The sequence below is a fragment of the Odocoileus virginianus genome, chromosome 17 (genome assembly GCF_023699985.2).
Source record: "Odocoileus virginianus isolate 20LAN1187 ecotype Illinois chromosome 17, Ovbor_1.2, whole genome shotgun sequence".
NCBI classification, from domain to species: domain Eukaryota; kingdom Metazoa; phylum Chordata; class Mammalia; order Artiodactyla; family Cervidae; genus Odocoileus; species Odocoileus virginianus.
This window is the reverse complement of record NC_069690.1, coordinates 15,620,010-15,642,954: the sequence shown is the minus strand read 5'-3', so window position 1 is coordinate 15,642,954 and position 22,945 is coordinate 15,620,010. Positions and strand designations below refer to the sequence as shown.

The window sequence follows — 22,945 nt, the reverse complement described above, 5'->3', positions numbered from 1 at the left end:
TATTGACATACAGTGTATATAAGTGAAAGGTTTACATACATGTATATATTGCAAAATGATCACAGCAATACGTTTGGTTAACACCTCCACCTTCTCACATAATTACCATTTTTGTGTGTGTGCACGTGGTGCTAAATTTAAATGTGTTATCAGCACTCTTTTGTCTCTTTGATGGTGGCTAACTTAGCCTATAAGCTTCCATCCTTGTCCATTTCAGAAACAGACCCCCACAAACGGCCAAGGGACAGTGAAACTTAAGCCAGTAGGTTTCATTTACATCTCACAAGCAACCGGATATTTGGAAATATCTGGAAGCCTGACTAGATGGGCTCACTTTCATCTAGCTGCTTGGGCCTGCCAACACAAAGCTAAGTTTTAATACAACACTTTATCGGAGACTGCCAGAGTTGCAGGGGGCTTTGCAGCGCGTGTTGTCCAACTGTGTCGCTTCTAACAGGAGCCGGCAGCAGCTCGGAGACATGAAGTAGCCCGCCGAGAGTCACAGAGCTCCCGGGAGTGTGGGGATGGACGAGGAACCCAGCCTCCAGGCTCCCAGTCCCTGGCGCTCTCCATCCCCACCCCCAAGCCCCTCAGCTCTCATCCAGTTTTTCTGTGCTTAATATGTTTTCCTTGAATTGATTTTTCTCCTCTGCCTCATCCATTACCTTCAAGGTTATTTTTGGTGCTCTCCTCTGCCTCTTTCATTTTGCAGACTGATTTCCCAGGCTTTGCTGAGGTTGGCGGTACTTCCCACCCCAGGGTCTTTGGCTTTCATGAACATTCTGCTCTCCCCCCCCCCCCCCCCACCCATTTATTGTCTTCCTGGGGCTGACAGACTGGTCCCCAAGATCCTTACTCCTTCCCCACCTCTCACTCCTCCCAGGTTTCAGCCCCCAAGATGCTGCTAATTCCCATCATGCTCTATTTCCACCTGCTTCACTCTCTCCTCCGCTTGCAAAGTCTGCTCATAATGATGACACTTGGAACTCATCCTTCAGTGATAATTCAAGGCTGCGTCAGCCACTGGGTAGTGGCGACCTATGCATCTTTCTGATGGCATTTCTCCCCCTTCTCCCCCAGGTTTTCTCTGTGTGGAGATGTGTCTATCTGGGGTGATTCCTTCTCTCTTATGTATGAAATGGGTGGGTTATCTGCCAGGTGCTTGCAGGTAATGATTGCTTAGAGCATGGATGGTTGGATGATTTGGGAGTTGTGTGTAGAGATGGAAAGAGTTGGATGGAGCATCATTCCATACACCAGTGTTCTAGTTTGTGGCCGGAACTAGAAATCTTGGCTTTCTCTGCCTGCCGGAGCTGAGTAAAGAATACAGAGGCAGAGTTTGGAGGAAATAAAAAGGTGGCTTTAATTCTTACCTGGTGGAGAGTACACAGTATGCTTATGCCTCAAGAACCGTGCCCCTCCTCCACGAGGAGTCTAGGGGGCCAAAGTCAGGAGTCCGTGATGAGGAACGAAGGGAATAGGATCTTGATTTCTTTCTCTTGCTTTGTTTCAAAGACAGTCATAGGCTGATGTCAGTAACCCGGTAATTGAGTCTGGCACTTCCCATGGCTCCGCAGCCTTCTCTCTGATATGTAACTACACTGGAGAGGGTGTTGTAAGGGAAACACCAGATATAGGATGTATTTAGCATAGAGTCAAATGAAAATAGGAGCAAAATGTAGCTCCTGCAAAGCTAGAGGGCAGAAAAGCAAACTTGGTTACAGGCATGCAGGGTTGGGAGCAGTCAAAGTAAAACAAAAGCTAGGCGTGTTCAGGCCTGCTCACTGTTCTCTTTATCTTCTTTGTTCTCACGAAAAGTGTTAGCTGCTCAATTGTGTCCGACTCTTCGTGACCCCATGAACTGTAACCTGCCAGGCTCCTCAGTCTATGGAATTCTCCAGCTAAGAATAACTGGAGTGGGTTGCCATTTTCTTCTCCAGGGGATCTTCCTGACCCAGGGATTGAACCCAGGTCTCCTGCATTGCAGGCAGATTCTTTACTGTCTGAGCCACCAGGAAAGCCAAGAAAAAAACAAAAACAAAACTCATTGCTCTTTTTTCCTTATCACTGCAACAGCTCCAGGCCCTAGATCATCATAAGAAAAAGAAGGGAGCTTTAGATGGGGTCAGACAACCCTCTTTTTAAAGTCCAGCTCTGTCATTGATTAACCTTGTGATATAGGCAAAGCTGAGTTTCCTCATCTGTAAAATGGGGACAATGGTCAAGCACTTTCATTTGTGAGGGGTGTAATAAACTTGGCAAAGGGTCTGAATTGCTTAGCCTAGTCTCTGAGACTTTCTACTGAAGTCAGAAGGGGATAGACTCAAATGCTGGGCTCCCTGTGCAGTAGCCAGAAACCTGGGCAAGTGCATTAACCTATTTAAACTTCTGTTTACCTAACTGTAGTGTGGGAATAATAAGCACCAACCTAACAAATTATTTCTGAGAATTAGTAACCAAAACATGTAAGTATTTAGCACAGTGTCTGGCATGAAGTAAGTGCCCAAAAGATGTCAGCCATTTTTTTGTCTTTAAATCAGTTGAATTAAGAAATCATTTTTTTTAATTGTGTGTAGTTGTTTACAATATCATATGAGCTTCAGATGCACAACACAGCAATTCAGTGTTATATATATATGTATTCTTTTTCAGATTCTTTTCCATTCTAGGTTATTACCTAACACTGAGTGAATTCTCTCTGCTACGGGTCCTTGTTGGTTATCTATTTTGTATATAGCAGTGTGTATATGTTAATCCCAGCCTCCTAGTTTATCCGTCCCCTTACCTGCTCTTTCCTGTTTGGTAACCATAGGTTTGTTTTCTGTGTCTGTGACTCTCTTTCTGTTTTGGAAATAGGTTCATTTGTGTTTTATATTTTAGATTCCAAAAATAAGCGATATCATATGATATTTGTCTTTGTCTGAAATGTCAGCCATTTTAAAGAGTTCAAGAACTACTACGTGCTTTGCCATGGTCACTTTATCCCATAGCCTTTTGAAAAAATAAGTGGGTGTACATCCTGAGCATCTTATGAACTTTGAGAAGTCTGTGAATTAAGCATTCATTAAATACTTTTACATATACTGAGTGTATGTATACCGACTATATACTCTACAGGGAGAAATACCAAACTTTATGGAGCTCAAAACCCAACTGGGTTGCAAGCAAGTGGCAAATGATTTCAAAAGGCACTTTATCACCAGAGCCAACGTAACAAACTGCAGATTGAATAGCTGCTTCAACAATTCAATTCTGCATCCATTTATTAAGCACTTATTAAAGGCCAGGCATAAAGATGAACAAGACCTGACTTCTAGGAGTTTACAAGGCTACAGAGGTACATGACTAAGTGAATGAGCCTGCAAGCATGCACATTACTAATACATTGATGATGGTGGTTTTGATGGTGATGTTGATGGCGCTGGCCAACCTCAACAACAATAAGAGCTAAGATGTATAAACAGCTGACTTCCAGAAAGATGGTGGCTAAAGGACTTTGCACACATTATCTCCTTTGATATCCATAAGAATCCTTTAAGGTAAACAATGCTATTCTTTTATGGGTGAAGAAAAGGAAGAGCAGAGAGTTCAGTAATCTGCCCAAGGCCACACAGCTCCTGAGTAGCCGAGTTAGATCTCAAAGTCAAGCATTATTGGCATTAAGACCCTGTACCCAACCACTCAACCACTACCCACTGCTCTTCCATAGCCAATCATAACAGAGGAAAGAGTCACACACATTCTGTGATAGAGGACAAAGCGCTTTGTGGGAAGGAAGGGTAGCAATCTAATCCTGATCGAGTGATGACTGAGATCTTCATAGCTGAGCTATCACTGGGGCTGGAGTTTCAAGAATAAGTAGGAAGTCAATGGTAGGGGATGGAGTAGGAGAGATTCCAGATGGAGGGACCAGCCTGGACTGTGCAAAGAGGCTTCACAATTCTGGATCTGGTTGGGAAACAAGAGGCTGGGTGGTTTGCTGGGAGGGAGGGCTCCTGGAGAAAGCCCTGGAGTAAAGGAGAGATGAGAGTATCTTGAGGGTCTTTGGAGGATGAGCTTTGGATATGCAGTACAAAGGCTAGGAGGTCTCATGCTCCTTGTTTTTTCTTTTTAATCAGCTAACATAACTTATTTCAGGATCCATAGGGAAAGATTTTTTTTTTCATTTTGATTCTTGGATTCTTTCATTTTGATTCTTTTACTGTGTTTGACCTGGAAGCCAGAAGAAATGAATTTTACTGAAAGGCCAAAACCATAGTGGACATGAGGTCGAGCCCAGGGATTTTTTTGCTTTCTGTTTATAATATTTATCTGTTTATTTATTTGTACCAGGTCTTAGTTGCAGCATGTGGAAATCTAGTTCCCTGACCAGGGATTGAACCTGGACCCCCTGCATTGGGAGCACAGAGTCTTAGCCACTGGACCACCAGGGAAGTCCCTGGCTCAGGGTTTGAATCCAATCTCTAACACTCTCTGACTATAGGACTTCAGATAGGTTAGTTAATACTCCTGAGCCTCAGTCTCCTCCTCTACAAAATGAGTTTGTTAGGAGACGTGAACTGTTGAATATACATAAAGCATTTAAAACAGTGTGTGGTACACAGCCAGCTCTCATAAAATAGCATTATTATTACTGATCATGGGTTAACTATCAGTTGGCCACATGACTTTTTCTATCTGAGCTTGGAAATCTTTATCCATTAATGAAGGGGTTGAGTCACAGTATTTCTGTGATCCTTTCCAGTGTAAAATTGTTTCATTCCAAATCGCTCCTTTGGTGAAGAAGCTGAAGAATGTAACAACTTTAGAACTTCCTTTTCTAATAACAAAGAAAAGGTTATTATCCTAACAAGAGAGTTAGGATAACTAAAGGAAATCAGTCCTGAATATTTATTGGAATGACAGATGTTGAAGCTGAAGCTCCAATACTTTGGTCACCTGATGCAAAGAACTCACTGACTGGAAAAGACCCTGATGCTGGGAAAGATTGAAGGCAGGAGGAGAAGGGGACGACAGAGGATGAGATGGTTGGATGGCATCACTGACTCAATGGACATGAGTTTGAGCAAGCTCTGGGAGATGTTGAAGGACAGAGAAGCCTGGCGTGCTACAACCCATGGGGTCACAAAGAGCGGGACATGACTGAGCGACTGAATAACAGGATAACTGAGGAGCTCAAACCTATGCAAAACCAAGAGTTTTGTCCAACCAAGCCTTCTGGGAGCTGATGTATCAATATTAGCAAGACCCCTGGCCTCCTCAGCCAGCTTCCGGGTTGCCAATGGAGACAGACAAAGCCTCTTCTGATTGGACTTCTAAAGCAACCTGTCCATTCCTGTGATCTCATTATCTCTAGCTTATTCGTCAGTTTGGGATTTTTTTCTTTTTTTTTTTTTTTTGTGATGACCCAGGAACTTACCATTACTCAAGTGTTTTTGAACAAGACACTATTTTGCCTTCGCTAAGTCTCTTGCCTGCTCGGTGGATGCAGGGTCAGCCATGAGTGATTCTTCGCCTGCTATCTGTCCACATCTTCAGTGATCCCTGCCCTCCTCCAGTATCCTGCATGTTTGCGGGGAGGTTGAGTGGTTCCCATCCGCTGGCTGGGTCAGAGGCCGCCTCCTGGGAGACGCACACAAGATCAGTGCCTCTTATTCAGCCCGCGAATATTTAGCTCATTAAACAGCAATAGATTCAAACAGAAAAATGAAACGGCGCACATCCTTAGCGCTAAATACGTTTCCTCCCTTTGTCTTAGTTCGATTTTTCTGAAGGGAAATGTGAGGAGCTCTGCATACCGACAGGCTGAAGGCGTCCAGGCAGAGAGATGAGAGGAGATTGGCTCCAAGCAATATCCCGCCTAGCAGGAAGTGAGTGGTGATGAATCCATATTTCTCCATAATAAGCTGAGCCTTGGGGGCGGAGCATCCCTTCCCCAGTGCAGGGAGAGAATGTCAGGCAGGGCTGGCTGTGCCCATGGGGATGGGGTCACAGTCCCTGCTCGTCTCAGGGGCAGCAGCTGGCCGGCCAGCTTGGATCCTCCAAGCCGTTTCTCTTCCTGTCTTCCAGCCTTGGGAGGGCACCTGTGGATTGCCACCTCAAAGTGGCCTAAGAGTTGGGAAGTGACTTTCCCATGGGGAATGGAGCGTCTCATCTTTTTTTTTTTTTAAGATTTTTTTTAAAAAATGTGGACCCTGTTTTAAAGTCTTTATTGAATTTGTTACAATATTGCTTCTGTTTTATGTTTTGTTTTTTTGACCTCCTGGCATGTGGGGTCTTAGCTCCCCCACCAGGGATTAAACCTGCACCCCTGCAGTGGAAGGTGAAGTGTTAATCCCTCGGCTGCCAGGGAAGTATCAAGACTCTGTTCTCTAGAGCAGTAAGGATAATAGATGGCACCACGTTCATTGAGGCCTTGGTTTGTGGTTAGATTCTTTTTTGGATTAATTTTTATTGGTGTACAGTTGCTTTACAGTGTTACATTGGTTTCTTGCTGTATAGCAAAGTGAATCATCCATGCGCGTACATATGCCCACTCTTTTTAACATTTCTCTTCCATTTAGGTCGCCACAGAACGCTGAGTAGAGCTCCCGGTACTATACAGTAGGTTCTCATTAGCTACCGATTCTATACATAGCAATGTGCATGTGTCAGTCACAACCCCCCAGTTCATCCCACCACCCCCCTTCCTCCCGTGGTAACCCCAGGTTTGCTCTCTACATCTGTGACTCTAATTTGCTTTGCAAATAAGTTCATCTGTACCTCTTCCTAGATTTGTGGTTAGATTCTTTACAACCCTCTTATCCCGGGACTGTGAAAAGATTTTATTTTTAAAATTAGAGGCTTTTTGCTACCTTTCAGAGTCTTATTCAGATTTCTGTGGCTAAGGGGCCACATAATAGCTTACACACTCTCGTAGACTTTTTTTTTTCTTTTGCTTGCCTCCAACATACCTGTTTCCCACTTTTTAATAACTGTCTGAAATGTCCAGATTTGCTTTGGGGGAACCATTGCCCCCTAGTGTTAGCCTTGGGTATGGCTCCCACTCTCAACTCAACGGTGAGCTCAGATTGTCTTGAGCCAATCAGCATGTCCTATCCCTGGGAGCTTGGGCCAATGATACACAAGGCACCAGCGAGGGGAATGGGGGTGGGGAATCCACCGTTCTCCCCACCAGAACTGGTGGAAGAGGAACCCTCATCTTTCCCCTGTGTGTCGTTCTCTGAAGTCAGCTGATTGGAACTGGTTCAGTCCTTTCGGCTTCCTTGATGGGTGGCATCCTGGGGGTGACATTGGCACGCAGAGGACGCTGAATAGAGACAAACAGGGCTGGCTCTGATGATAGTATGATTCTCTGGAAAAAACTGCAAGTGAAGCCACAACCAGCTCTGGATACTTCACTTACCTAAGTCGATTCGTTTATTTTATTTTGGGCCAGTTTTACTCTTAGTTGCAAAGAGGGGAGATTATGGAATAAATGGTCCTCTTATCCACAGAAATGGGGAAAACTAATGACCAAGGGTGTTTTCTTTGGTCTTTATTGCTTTTTGTTTCAACATTGCAGATTCTGGAAGAGCTAGTGTTTATGGAGTAAAAGTGGAAGTTGCTCAGTCCTGTCCGACTCTTTGCAATCCCATGGACGATATGGGCCATGGAATTCTCTGGGCCTGAATACTGGAGTGGGTAGCCTTTCCCTTCTCCAGGGATCTTCCCAACCCAGGGATTGAACCCAAGTCTCATACTCTGCAGGCAGATTCTTTACCAGCTAAGCCACAAGGGAAACCGATGTTTATGGAGAATATGTGCTAAACATTAACTTACAGGTTATGATTTGTTGAGACCCCCCAAACAACCCAATGAGGAGTGTACTGTCATCAATTCCATTTGCAGATGAGAAGACTGAGGCACTCCAAGGTTAAGTAATTTGCCCAAGGTCACAGAATGATAAGTGACAGAGCCTCAGTTTAATCTGACAGGAGGCTTCTCACATCTCCCACAACCCCCGTATTCCATGACTACAATTTCCAGAAGCAGAGCCAATGACTGTTTCCCACTGGGAACTATCAAGCATCCAGCCAATTTCATCGCCCAGAGCTTTCTCAGCTTTTCTCAGTTCCTTCTCCTTTGCCCAAACGATAATTGTCTGTTGTATTCTTCAATCATCTTACCTTCTCCTCCCAGTCTGACACTCTGGTTTCTGTAACATACATCTCCATAGCTCCATATTAGAATGTCATCAGCCCACTTCCACTGCCCTCCAGCACTTGGTTTTTTAGAAGAATCCCAAATGTAAAGTTTACAGCATCAAGAAGCCATGAGTGGGATTAGATTCCTTGGAAATGAACACTTAACACTCCTCCAGGTTTAGATCCACGTATTGAAATCTTCAGTTTGCAACACGCCGGTTTTGCCCAGGTCTCAGGGGAGAGTGAGGAATTATGAAGTGTTCCCTCATTGCTCCTCTCTGTATCCTGCCAGTTGCATCCTCCAGGCTCAATCTTAACCATATGAATAACCACTCTCCCAATTCCCCAGTCAGGGAGTCTTCCAGATCCTCATATTCACTCTTCACACTTTTATATTCCCTAGGGGCGGCCTCCTGGTACTGCTATGGCCCACGCCTGTATGCCATGCAGAGAAAAGAATTGAGTTGGATTCTGCCCGGCACAATTAGGGGTAGTAAGAGAGTAATGAAAAGGGGCACATGTTGGCAAGAGAAAGGAAATTGTCCAGAGTATCAAACCTCTGAGTTGACCGATACCCAGGCTTTCCAAATGCTCACCATCTTCTAGAATCTACTGCCAAGCATATGAGAAGAGTGTGCTATTTCTATCGCATACCTCAGTCATCCTGTCTCTTATCTATTTCATTCGTATCAAGCAGTCATTGGCTTATCTGTTCAAATAAACACATACATATGATTTTACGTTAGAAGGTACCTTTTGTAAATCACGTAAGAAAACCTTCAGATCTTGACTGAACCAGATATATCCTAGTTCTGTTCACTCATCAACTGAAACATGTATTGATCCAGCCATCTATCGATTCACCTAACAAAACTTGATTGAACACTTCTATGTGCCACTGTATTGAGGAAACAAAGATGAAAAAATATAAATATATTTTTCCCTTGGAGCTCACACTTTAGTAGAAGAGAGACAAATAAACAGAGTATTTCAGTCCATTTAAAGAAACATTTTAATAGAGTTAATTGCAGGGTGTCATAGGAGGAGCTGAACCTCCAATACTTTGGCCACCTGTGCGAAGAACTGACCCTGATGCTGGGAAAGATTGAAGGTGGGAGGAGAAGGGGACGACAGAGGATGAGATGGCTGGATGGCATCACCGACTCAATGGACATGGGTTTCAGCAGACTCCAGGAGTTGTTGATAGACAGGGAAGCCTGGTGTGCTGCAGTCCATGGGTCTCAAAGAGTCAGACATGACTGAGCTACTGAAGTGAACTGAACTGAAAGGAACAGAAAAGAAGGGCTATGCTTTGGGGGTCAAAAAGGGCTTCCTAGAAAAGGTGAGAGTTTGAATTAACAACTGAGAATCACTGTAGCAGACAGCATGGCTCTCCAGCATCTGTCCTCTCCATTGTTCTTCTGGCAATAGAACCTACAAGGTTTTAGCTGGCCACAATGGCCAAAGACTCACTTCCAGACTCTCTTATATCTTTGTGTAGCCATGAGACTAAATTGTGGTCAGTAGGGCCTGAGTGAAAGAGATGGTGTACAGTTTGATTAGGACATTATCATTTTTTTTTAAAGGTCTCTTGCTCTCTGCTTTCTCTTTCTCATTCTCCTTGGGTTGGAATGTAGATGGTGTGGAAAAGGTCTAGCTTTGACCATATGGATAATGCTCTAGTGAATGACAGAGCCATTAAAACAGAAGGAAAGAAAGTCCCTGGATGACTATGGAGCAAAGGCACCCATCAACCCTGGGCCTATTATATGCAGGCACCCCTTTATAATATAATGCTTAACCTGCGTGCAAAGTTGCTTCACTCGTGTCTGACTTTTTGCGACCCTATAGACCATAACCCACCAGGCTCCTCTGTCCATGGGTTTCTCTAGGCAAGAATACTGGAGTGGGTTGCCATGTCCTCCTCCAGGGGATCTTCCCAAGCCAAGGATCGAACCCGTATCTCTTATGTCTAACTGCATTGGCAGGCAGGTTCTTTACCACTAGCACCACCTGGGAAGCCCTACCTTTACAAAATAATGCCCCCTCCCCAACAGGCTTAGCTCTGCACAAGAAATCCAGCATGATTAGATATTACAATGTCCCTTCCCCTTTGGTAAGGATGATCTAGAAATATTTGGTGGTTATTGTACACTGATATTTCTGGAGTATCTGGGGATGGCTGAAACACTGGATTCTGGTGAGAGTATTAAGTCATAGCCACAATGAGCACACCCCGCCCCCCCATCACACAGCCAGGGTCCCCTACTGGTCCTTCTACCAGGGCTCCATCCTGCAGGTTGCTGGGAGGTGGAGTGGTCCTATAGGATAGAACAGGTGAACCTCACTCTGCTTCTCAGCTTGTGATTTGAGCTGCCTCTGCCTCCCACCTACTTCCTGGCACCTTCTTCCCCTTGGACCTGGTGCTGATCTTGGAGATGTTATATATCATCTTCAACTTCTGCGATTCAAAGGTAGATTCCTGGTCTTATTTCTGAGCCTTCCTATGGCACGGTAGTCTTGACACTGTATTTCGCTCAGTCCTCTTGAATTAAATCCCTGGATCCTAGGTCTTCCCTAATTGCATGTACATTTCATTCATGTCCCTAGAACCTTGTCTTCACTATGACCCTCCATTCCTCCTGCTCAAATGAAACCAACTCTTTTGATTCCCATCTGTCTATCTGCGCTGATTGCTGTCCAGTACCCCATTCAAATCATCTCGGGGGAGTTTCCGAGCAGCTTTATAGTTGGAGCCACAGAACAATCTTAATATACCATGACCATTCTTTCTTCTATCTAGCCATGTGACAGAGACCACCTCCCACCTTTACTCTTCAGGCTAAATATTGGCAAATGAAGAATGCCAAAGGCAAAGAGATTCTTTCACTATCCTCTAATATTTTCCAATGACTATCAGTCAGTAAACTAGAAGGCAGTCAGCTGACTCAGTCTCAGAAAATATCTACAGGCACTGGGGCAGGTAGCTGAGAGTCTCCAGGGGGGTCTTTACTTCATGAAATTTTGTCTATATGAGCTCCAGTCCTTATGGGCCAAAAAAAGAGACAACCGCAGGATTTGTGATGAATCTGTGGACCCAGAATAGACTCAGAAGCCTGCTCTGCCGTGACGTCTGTCTCCAAGCCCTGGGTGGCCTGGAGCTCCCGCCCTCTCATTCTGTGTTTCCATAGTGTTCTCCCAGCCCCAGTGCATGTCGCTGAGATACCACTGTTCACACATGATGTTGAACAGTCATGACTTGTGAATGTGTCTCTCTCCCCTGCAGGGTGAATCATGCATCTTCCTGTCTCCAGAAACTAGCACAACACCTGGCACATGGGAAGGGTTTACAAAAGGAATGAAACCTCAGAAAACACCACTGACCCGCTGGCTACAGACCCTTCTGAGAGGCACCTGAGCACCAAATTGTCAACTACAAACTGGCACTCATCATGGGTACTTGCCATCTACCTGTACAAGGATTAAATCCAGTGCTGCTGCAGCTGCTGGTTTTTAACACCCCCTGAAAGGAGTGCATGGTGGAGAGCAGAAATGAGGCACTCTGTGCTGGAGGGGGCGGGGGCAGAGGGGCTGGCAGGGCAGGTCTTCAGATAGTTAGATAATTTCAGCAGCCAATTTTATGAGCCCAATTCTCATATCTCTCCATATCGAGAAGAGCACTAAAATCCATCACAGTGACTGCCACTGCTTGTGACTAGCAGAAGTCTTCTGTGAAAAATTCCGTGCTTGATTGTATGTATTCCCCTTTCATGAAAATCACATACATATACACTGACCTTCCCCCTACCCCTTTGGAGCAGTTTCTCAGAGCTATCTGATGTGCTGTCTCCCAAGCTATAGTCCTCATTCTTCCCCCAATAAAACTTAACTGGCGTGAAATGAAAATACCTCCTGCCATATCAATAAACAAGAAAAGTCACAGCCATCAGCGATTTCTGGCCTCCAGATGTGAATGAGGGCTGCCGAAATGGAACACAATGCCTGTGATCCAGATGCTGCCATCCTCTACTGTGATTGCTGAGGAGCTAGGAGATGAGGGGGATGAGGGGTGGGGTATGCAAGAAGCAGCCATCTGCCACATTTGCCCCTCCTCCTTAAGATGAACCAGGAAGCAGGATTTGGCCCCAGATAGCTGAGGTGCATGTGAAAGGGATGAATTCAGTGAGCGCAGAAGCTTGCATCTTCCCATACATAGAATGCTACATTCCTTAATTTGATATCTGATTTTTCTTACCTCACAATAATCTTTGATGTTCAGACTGCCTGCTCCCTTTGTGCACACTTGTATATAGCCTGACTCCCCCTCCAGCCTTCTGGAGCAGTTTTCTCAGAACTACTGAGATGCTGTCTCCTGGGCTCAGGTCCTAAACATTCCCATCAAATAAAATAACTCTCTACTTTCAGGCTGTGACTGTATTTTTAAGTCGACACTAGTAACTGTCATGTTGTGCTTTTTTTTTTTTTAAGTCAACAAAATCATAGAACAGTCTAGTTATGAAACTCAGGATACCCCTGGCATTCCATCCTTGGTCTTCACATGCCACATCCCAGCATGTGTCAGCAAATGCCCCGATACCTGTTGATGCTCATTATCCCCATCCCAAGACGCCTCACTCTGAAGCCTGCTTCCCATTCAGTAAGACCTGCCTTTCCTGTCTGCATCTTTGGAACTTTAGACAGGTCTTTGGACCATTGGTACTTACTCAATGACGCTGGTACCTCAGGTGATTTGCACTCCATTTCTAGCTAGATCCTGTGAAACCTCTCGCTCACTCCAGGTACCCTTGTGTGATGGCGTAGGGGTCTAGATAATAAAGTATTTAAACCCAAATGGGGGCTACTTGCTGTCAACAACTGGAAAAGACATTTGAATAGGAGATTTCAATGAAAAAATACTCATCCAGGGACTTGCCTGGTGGTCCAGTGGCTAAGGCTCCTTGCTCCCAATGCAGAGAGCCTGAGTTCAATCCCAGATCAGGGAACTAGATCCCACATGCTGCAACTAAAGAGTTCATATGCCTCAATTAAAGACTCTGCATGCCACAATGAAGATCAAAGTTACCAAATTTGCAGCTGAGAAACTGCCAAGCCAAATAAGTAATACATTAATAAATATGAAAAAAAAAACCTCATCCAGATTCCTTGATGACACTACCCATGCCTTTTCTTTCATTTTTTCCCCCCTCTTTAAATGTTTTTATGACACTGGTAAAGGCTTTCCGGTAAAGAATCTGCCTGCAATGCAGGAGACCTGGGTTTGATCCCTGGCTTGGGAAGCTCCCTTGGAGAAGGAAATGGCTACCCACTCCAGTATTCTTGTCTGGAGAATTCCATGGACAGAAGAGCCTGGTGGGTTACAATCTGTGGGGTCACAAAGAGTTGGACATAACTGAGTGACCAACATAATATACACTATACTGTAACACTGGTAAGTGAGTGCCTGGAAACCAACTCTGCTATGGGCTCACCACCTGTAAACTGACACTGAACCCTCAGATAACCCCCGACCCTCTAAGCACTTGGACAAAGCACAAGGTAGCAACCCCAGACCTTCCTGAGTCACTGGAGTCCCGACTCATGATTTCCTACAGTTCACAAGTACCAAGACACTTTGCTGAGAAAGGTCTGTATAGTCAAAGCTATGGTTTTTCCAGTAGTCCTGTATGGATATGAAAGTTGGATCACAAAGGAGGCTGAGCACCAAAGAACTGATGCTTTTGAACTGTGGTGCTGGAGAAGACTCTTGAGAATCCCTTGGACAGCAAGGAGATCAAACCAGCCCATCCTAAAGGAAATCCAGCCTGAATATTCATTGGAAGGACTGATGCTGAAGCTGAAGCTCCAATCCTTTGGCCACCTGATGCAAAGAGCTGACACATTAGAAAAAACCTTGATGCTAGGAAAGATTGAAGGCAGGAGGAGAAGGGGGTGACAGAAGATGAGATGGCTGGATGGCATCATCGACTCAATGGACATGAGTTTTAGCAAACTCTGGGAGCTGTGATGGACAGGGAAGCTGGTATGCTGCAGTCCATGGGGTCACAAAGAGTCAAACACAACTTGGAACAGCAATAACAAACAACAAGGAGACACTTCTTTTCTGCTTAGGAAGATATGTCTCTCTATAAGTGTTTTGTTTGCCTTCAAGTCCATTTGAATACAAAAATACAATGGAATTCCATTAAAAGAATGTCTGGGGCCTGAGACACCAGGATAAAAGACGGGAAATTGCCCTATTCTTTATGCAGCGGCTCCACTTGGAGCTGACAGTTCCTGGATAACTTCAGGGAGCAGGCTGTTAAAAAAACAAGTGGGCCATATTTCATGCTGGCTTCCACTCTCCCCTGTCTGTTTTTACTAGGAGCACAGGGGACCGTTAGAGCAATAATACACCAGGCCGCTTTCTAGCACTTCCCCTCAAAGCTGAATTTTCATAATTGTTCAACAGGAAAAGTGTTCCTGGGGCTGAAAGTATACATGCCTCAGCCACTGTGGGAAAGGTACTTGTAGGGTGGGCTTGGATGACAAGGGAGCTTAGAAAATTCCAGAGTTGGGAAGGGCCAACCCCTCACTTGAAGTATGACTGGTCTGGGATCCAGAGAGGAGAGGGGATGGATGCTCAGCCATATAAGAAGTGATAGCAAAGGCAGGACCATAAGCTGGACCCTTGACTCTCTGGTCCTGAGCTATCCCCCTTCCCTCCTGCCTGACTTATGAGGGGATGCGTAGGAAGGTTCTATACCTGAGTATTCTTCTTGCTATGCTGAAGTCAAATCTCTCTCTTTAAAAAAAAGAAGAAGAAAAACTCTTTATTTATTTGGCTGCATCAGGTCTTAGCGGTAGCAGCAGAATCTTCATTGCTGCGCACAGGCTCTAGTCTGGGCTCCAGAGCTCACGGGCTCCGTAGTTGTGCTGAGAGGGTTTGGTTGCCCCGTGACATATGGGGTCTTAGCTCCCCGACCAGGGATCAAATCACATCTTCTGTATTGCAAGGCAGATTCCCAACCACTGGACCACCAGAGAAACCCCAAAGTCAAATCTCAAAGACTGTAAGGAGCAGCCAGAGGAAGTGTGCTCTGACTTAAGCTAGCGAGGATACAGACAGATTTACGGAAGAGCTTCTTGAGCAGCAGGGCATTGGGATCTGGGTTCAGGCAAACAGATTCTTTCCATGAATGGGATTATATTTTTAAAAGGATGTTGGGAAAAAAAGTGTGAATTTGGAAATGATGATCAAAGTGATGAAACAGATGGAAAATAGGTGACATGATGGCCATTTCCATCAAAACATTTAAAGGTGGGAAAACCATGAACTCCCAAAGCAGGTAAGGGGTATTGTACTAGAGAGCTGGGCAGGTCTTGTCTAGGACTAGGATTCTAGGCTTATCTTTTAGCTCTTCCTCAATTCTCAGGACTGATAACTCAAAGGTATAGATTTTTTCTTTTGTTAGGGATACAGAGCCTGTGTTGTTGAGAACCAGAGGAGTGACTCTGCATTCCCTACTTTCCCTATCACTCCCCAGCCAGGGTGAATTCTGAACTTCCAGAATATTATTGAATGGATGAATGAACAAATAAATCAGTGATCAAAGAATAGCTGAAGAGAGAGATGATGGTGGTGATTTCAAAGGCAAAGACCACCTTGTATTCTCCCCTCTGTGTCCCAGATGGCAAAATATAATACCAACTAATTTATGCACAAATTAAGAGTCCCTACCAGATTAATCTTTCAAGTACTGAGGTTAGCTCCTTTAAATAGAAAAAACTTCTGTTTCTGTTCTTTTGATTTGAAAACACTTTAACCTTATTACATACTTCTAAAACAAGGCTTATGAGACAGAAATATTATTTTTACTCTGTTTCAGAACATTAAAAAAATATAAATAATAATAAAATACCATCATACATTTTCTATGGTGCTTTATAAAGATGATATAACTTAAATATGCAATCTCATTCTTCACAACATTATTTAAATTATGTATTTCTGTGTATATATGTATGGGCTTTCTCGGAGAAGGCAATGGCACCCCACTCCAGTACTCTTGCCTGGAAAATCCCATGGACGGAGGAACCTGGTAGGCTGCAGTCCATGGGGTCGCAAAGAGTCAGACATGACTGAGCGACTTCACTTTCACTTTTCACTTTTATGCATTGGAGAAGGAAATGGCAACCCACTCCAGTGTTCTTGCCTGGAGAATCCCAGGGATGGGGTTGCACAGAGCTGGACACGACTGAAGTGACTTAGCAGCAGCCGCAGCAGCATATGGGCTTTCTGTTGCCAATGCAGGAGATGGGGTTTGATCTCTGGGTCAGGAAGATCCCCTGGAGCAGGAAACAGCAACCCACTCCAGTATTCTTTCCTGGGAAATCCTACGGACAGGGGAGCCTGGCGGGCTACAGTCTATGGGAAAGCAAGAGTTGGATATGACTTAGGGGCTAAACAACAACAATAACAAACACATATATATTCTCCTCATTTAAGTAGATAAAGAGACTGTGAATAAAAAAAAAATCCATTTTTTCAATGTCATGAAAAGCCAGTAAGAGTCAAAGTCAGGTCTCAGATACACATTTTCTGATTGCATTACTATTGTCTAAGCTGAGAATAAATGCCTTTTTACTCCTTCTCAGGGCATGGCCTGATCAGGAGTCAGCTAGCAGCAGATTGGAGAATGAGGGATACAGGGCTTAACCAACAAGTTGGTGAATAAAGGAAGATGGCCAGGGCAATGGGGGGAAAGATCCTGATAGGAGGCCTGGACTGCAGAAAAGAGAGGTGGCCAAGAGTTAATGTTGGTATCAAATGGTGTGAAAGTTTAGCTGGACACGTGGTACTGCATCCTGAGTGGAGGGCAGGGCCTCGTAGAAGGAAGCTCTTGGCAGGGGTGATGCTCAGAGATGGGTGCTTATGGACGCCCTGAGGGGCTTAGAGCCAGACACCGGAGCAGGGTCCAGCCTCAGGGGCTCCAGACCGGGGTAGACAAGACACAGTGTGTGGGTCTCAGCCAGGCGGGCTGGGATTCAGGGCAGGGAGCCAGGCCAAGCAAAAGGGCAGAGATCATTAAGAGAAGGAGGTGCAACCCACTCCAGTATTCTTGCTTGGAGAATCCTGTGGACAGAGGAGCCTGGAGGGCTGCTGTCCATAGGGCCTCACAGACTCAGATGCAACTGAAGTGACTTAGCATGCATGCACTGGGGAAGGAAATGGCAACCCACTCCAGTATTCTTGCGTGGAGAATCCCAGGGACAGAGGAGCCTGGTGGGCTGCTGTCTATGGAGTCACACAGAGTTGGACACGACTAAAGCAACTTAGCAGCAGCAGCAGAATTAGGAACTGGGGCAGCAGGCAGGGGTGCCAATGTGGCCTGTGCGCCTGGGCCTCAGGGCCTGCAGACTCCCCAGCTCGCCAGTGCCTGGACACACACCATTCTGAAATTCTTCCCAGCCTCACCTCTGGCCAGTCACCCCAGAGCGGCAAGAAGGGGACATCTGTGTACAGGCAAGGACCACAGCAGAAACCCTGTCTCCAGTCATCTTCGCCCCCTCTGGGGGCAGCAGAGTGACCAGTGAACTCGAGGAGCATGGTTTGGAGATGGGGAGGTGGAGAGTCTTGGCTGTAGACTCTAGATTCTCACTAGCTATGACTTTGAACCAAGCACACAATCTAACCAAATAATTGTTGCTGTTGTTAAGTTGCCAAGCTGTGTCTGACCCTTTGTGACCCCATGCACTTCAGCATGCCAGGCCTTCCTGTCCCTCACCATCTCCCAAAGTTTGCTCAAATTTAGGTTTGTTGAATGGGGGATGCCATCCAACCATCTCATCCTCTGTTGCCCTCTTCCCTTCTCCCTTCAATCTTTCCCATCATCAGGGCTTTTTTCAATGAGTCAGCTGTTCTGAACAATATGGTGAAAATAATAGCAGTCATTCTTCCTTTGGGAGTTAGCATCTAACCTTTCTATTACCATAATAGAAATATATAAGGAAGCCCTTCCTTCCTTTAAAAATATGGTTGATTCTCCTTGTCTACTTAACTTTGAGGATGGAGAATGGATAATTTGGATTTTTCCATACTTTTAATGCAGGAGCAAAAGTAGTACCTATCTGTGATGTGCCAGGCACTGTGCTAAGCATCCCAGGAAAGCAGGTATGACTACAAGCTTGGGCTTGAAGGCCAGGTTGGGGAGCTAACATCAGTCAGGGAGACAAATGCCCAACCAGTTATACTGCAAACTGCAAGGTGGAATGATGTAAGAGTTGAAAGGCACTGTTTGTGTGGAGTGGTTGTATGGACTCAGTTGTTGTTCAGTTGCTAAGCTGTGTCCCACTCTTTGTGACCCCATGGACTGCAGCACACCAGGCTTCCCTGTCCTTCATTATCTCCCAGAGCTTGCTCAAACTCGTGTCCATTGAGTCGGTGATACCATCCAACCATCTCATCCGCTGTTGCTCCCTTCTCCTCCTGCCTTCAATCTTTCCCAGCATCAGGGTCTTTTCCAATGAGTCGGCTCTTTGTTTCACATAGCCAAAGTATTGGAGATTCAGCATCGGTCCTTCCAATTAATATTTATGGAAGTATGGACTCAGAGCCAGGAAAAATTTATTTCGACCAAGGAGATTCAGGAAGGGGCTCACGGAGCAGCTGGTGTCTGAGCTAGACCACGGAGAAGAGCTGGAACTGAGGATCACAGTAGAATCCAGCTCAGAAACTGTCAACTGTGGGTTTGGGTCTTAACTAGTTTATAAGGCTCTAAACTAATGCATCTAAATGAAGACTGTATGTCTGAAGCACCCAGGGATCATATAGATAATTTGCAAATGGCCAGATCCCTTTCAGGTCCCCTGTTTCAGGTGCCTGGGGGTGGAGCCTGGGTGTTTGCATATTGAAGAGGCCCCCATTTCCTCCGCTACCCCACCATCCCAGCTGATTCTGATGAGGGTTTTTGGTTAAGAGCCAAGTCCTAAGCCATTCCCAAGCTTTAGCATGGTTAACCATCTCCTGGAGATCTTATTCAAAGGCAGATTCCTGGGCCATTTCCTCAAAAGAGTCTGATTCGAAGGGTCTGAAATGAAGCCTGAGACCCTGCATTTCTAACACACTCTCCATGGGTGCTGATGCTGCAGGTCTGGGGACCATGCTTGGAGTTATCATTGTTGTTCAGTCACTAAGTCATGTCCGACTCTTTGTGACCCCATGGACTACAGCACGCTTCCACCCACACACTTCCCTGTCCTTCACTGTCTCCCCAGAGTGGCTGTAACTCATTCCATTGAGTCGATGATGCCATCCAACCATCTCATCCTCTGCCATCTCCTTCTCTTGCCCTCAATCTTTCCCAGCATCATTTTGAGTAGCAGGGCTTCAAGCCATCACCTGGCTCTGGTGGTTCTGGCTAGGATGCTAAGACCCAGAGTGAACAGGTCCCCTTAATGAGGAAATGCTCTGGAAAGCAGACTCATGCTTCTGCATCCTGGACCTTTATGAAGTCACATTCAGTCACCTGGAAACCACCAGGCCTCTGCAGGTGACATAAGGCCAGCCCAGAGGGGTTTCAAGCACCCCATCTTTGGCCTCTGTGCTTGCTTCCCCTGCCTCTAGTTCCCCACCAGCTGCTGCTTCTCAGGGATGTTCCTGTATAATGCTCCTGGATCTTGGGCATCCTGCCTGCTCTGCTCAAGGATTTTAGAAATTGGTTCCACATCTTTTTATGGGCAGTCCACCAGACACACAGCAAAGCGATGGTTTAGTGGCAGCAGACAGTTTGGCTCAGAAAACAGGAGATCTGTCCATCTTCTTTTTGACACTCTGGAAAGACTGGCCCAATGACTTCAGGTCCTGTTTGTTCTCCACATGTTTTTGATCAGCTTCATTTTTTGAAAAATATTGTTCATGGGAGCAATTTAGTTAGAGTGAAGGAACTCTTCCAAGCCCTTTTTGTGTTAGGAAAAATTACCTGGAAAGAATTGGTGAGCTAGCTGACCGACCCTGGGATTTGGTCATTGGAACAAGTTAGCTGTTGACAGATGATGCCTGCCTTTTAGAATCCAACACCATAGTTCTTGCATTGTGGGTTTTCACTAATTCAGTGGATCTTGGCCGGCTCCCTGCTTTCAGCCCTCGGGAAAAGTCTTAATCTCACCAGAGGTGCTTTTCAGAAGCAACATCTTCATGCATTTCAATTAAATTATACAGAGCTTTTTTTTTTCCCCCTTTTAAAGATTTTTCTCCTTTTTTCTCCTTCCTTTTTGTGGAATCAAGTCTTTTGTGCTGGAAACAATACTAGATGAGATGCTGGAAATGAAGAGATAAATTAGATTTGATCAGGTCTCCTCAAACCTCTCGGTGGAAGAGGCATAGTTCTAACTATGATACTATGTGTTGTCACAGGGGTACTGAGTACAGTGTATAAAACGGACTATTCATTTTTGGCTTAGAGAAGTTTTATGGAGAAAGAGATACTGCTTTTTTGCACAAGAATAGTCAGGCTTTAAAGGAATTAATCTCCAGATTATACAAATAGCTCATATAGCTCAACATTAAAAAAAAATAAAAAATGAACAGGAGCTCTAAATAGACATTTCTCCAAAGAAGACATACAGATGGTCAAAAGGCACATAAAAGATGCTCAACATCACTAATTATCAGAGATATACAAATCAAAACTACAATGATCACACTTCAGTCAGAATGGCTACAGATGGTCAAAAGGCACATAAAAGATGCTCAACATCACTAATTATCAGAGATATACAAATCAAAACTACAATGATCACACTTCAGTCAGAATGGCCATCTTTAAAAAGTCCGCAAATAACACATGTTGGAGAGGATTTTGAAAAAACGGAATTCTTCTACACCTTTGGTGGGAATGTGAACTGATACAGCCAATCTGAAGAACAGCATAGAAGTTCCTTTAAAAACTGAAAATAGAGCTAATATGATCCTGCAATCCCACTCCTGTGCATGTATCTGGAGAAAATCATAATTCAAAAAGATACATGAACCTTAATGTTCACTGAAGCAATATTTGCGATAGCCAAGACATGGAAATAACTTATATGTTTACTGAAAGACGAATGCATGAAAAAGATGTGATATATATACACACATATACAATAGAATATTACTCAGCCATAAAAAAGAATGAAAGGATATACCTAGAAATTATTATACTAAGTGAAGTAAGCCAGACAGAGAAAGACAAATATCATATGATGTCACTTATACATAGAATCTGAAAAAAGTGATACAAATAAACTTATATACAAAGAATAAATAGATTCACAGACAGAAAACAAACATGGCTGCCAAAGGAGAAAGGGTGGGAGGAATAAATTAGGAATTTGGGATTAACATATACACATTACTATATATAAAATAGATAACTAACAAGGACCTACTGTATAGCACAGGGAACTATACTCAATATTTTATAACAACCTATAAGAAAAGAATTTGAAAAAGAACACACATATATATGTATGTATATATATATATATATATATATATATATATATATATATATATATATAATATATCTGAATCATTTGCTATATACCTGAAACTAACACCACATTGTAAATCAACTATACTTCAATTTAAAAAAAGGAGAAAAAGAATGGTCAGGCTTTGAGAGGATAACAACATCTGAATAAACATAAGAAACATATGGTAATTAGGAGAATGAATATGTATCACACCTCTCAGGTTTTGATAATACTAATGATAGTAACAACAAATGTCTTTTGAATACTTTCTATATGCCAAGTACTGTGTTAAATAATTTATATGCATTATCTAATTTAATGAAATCCTCCTCACAAGCCTACAAAGTGACAATATTGCCCCATTTTATATATGAGTATACTGAGGCAAGATTGGCAGGAGAAATATCTACAACCTCAGATACGCAGATGATACCACCCTAATGGCAGAAAGCGATGAACTAAAGAGTCTATTGATGAAGGTGAAAGAGGAGAGTGAAAAAGCTGGCTTAAAACTCAACATTCAAAGAACTAAGATCATGGTATCCAGACTCAACACTTCACAGCAAATAGATGGGGAAAAAATGGAAACAGTGGCAGATTTTATTTTCTTGGGCTCCAAAATCATTGTGGACGGTGACTGCAGCCATGAAATTAAAAGATGCTTCCTCCTTGGAACAAAAGCTATGACAAACCTAGACAGCATATTTAAAAAGTAGAGACATCACTTTGCCGATGAAGGTCTGTATAGTCAAAGATATGGTTTTTCCAGTAGTCATGGACCGACGAGAGAATTGGACCATAACGAAGGCCAAGCACCAAAGACGTGATGCTTTTGAACTGTGTTGCTGGAGAAGACTCTTGAGAATCCCCTGGACAGCAAGGAGGTCAAACCAGTAAAACCTAAAGGAAATCAAGCCTGAATATTCAGTGGAAGAAAGCTGAAGCTCCAATCCTTTGGCCACCTGATTTGAAGAGTCGACTCACTGGAAAAGATTGAAGACAGAAAGAGAAGGGGGTGATCGAGGATTAGATGGTTGGATGGCATCACTAAATCAATGGACATGAGTTTGAGCAAACTTCTGGGAGACAGTGAAGGATAGGCAAGCCTGGCAGTCCATGGGATCACAGAGTAAGCCACAACTGAGCGACTGAACAAAACTGAGGTTTAGAGATTCCTTAGGTCACTTGCTCAAAGTCATATGGTTCTAAAGTCAGGAATTGACACCAGTGACTATTAACTGGTATTA

General features: G+C 44.2%; 1 protein-coding gene and 1 non-coding gene across 2 annotated transcripts in view; both read right to left on the bottom strand.

Moving 5' to 3' along the window:
• The window catches only part of ASIC2 (acid sensing ion channel subunit 2), a 1,193,713-nt gene that overhangs the window by 486,671 nt on the left and 684,097 nt on the right, over positions 1 to 22,945 (bottom strand). The window lies entirely within an intron of this gene.
• Positions 4,361 to 4,433, bottom strand: TRNAG-CCC (transfer RNA glycine (anticodon CCC)). Its single transcript has one exon. It is a non-coding gene; the product is annotated as a tRNA-Gly (tRNA).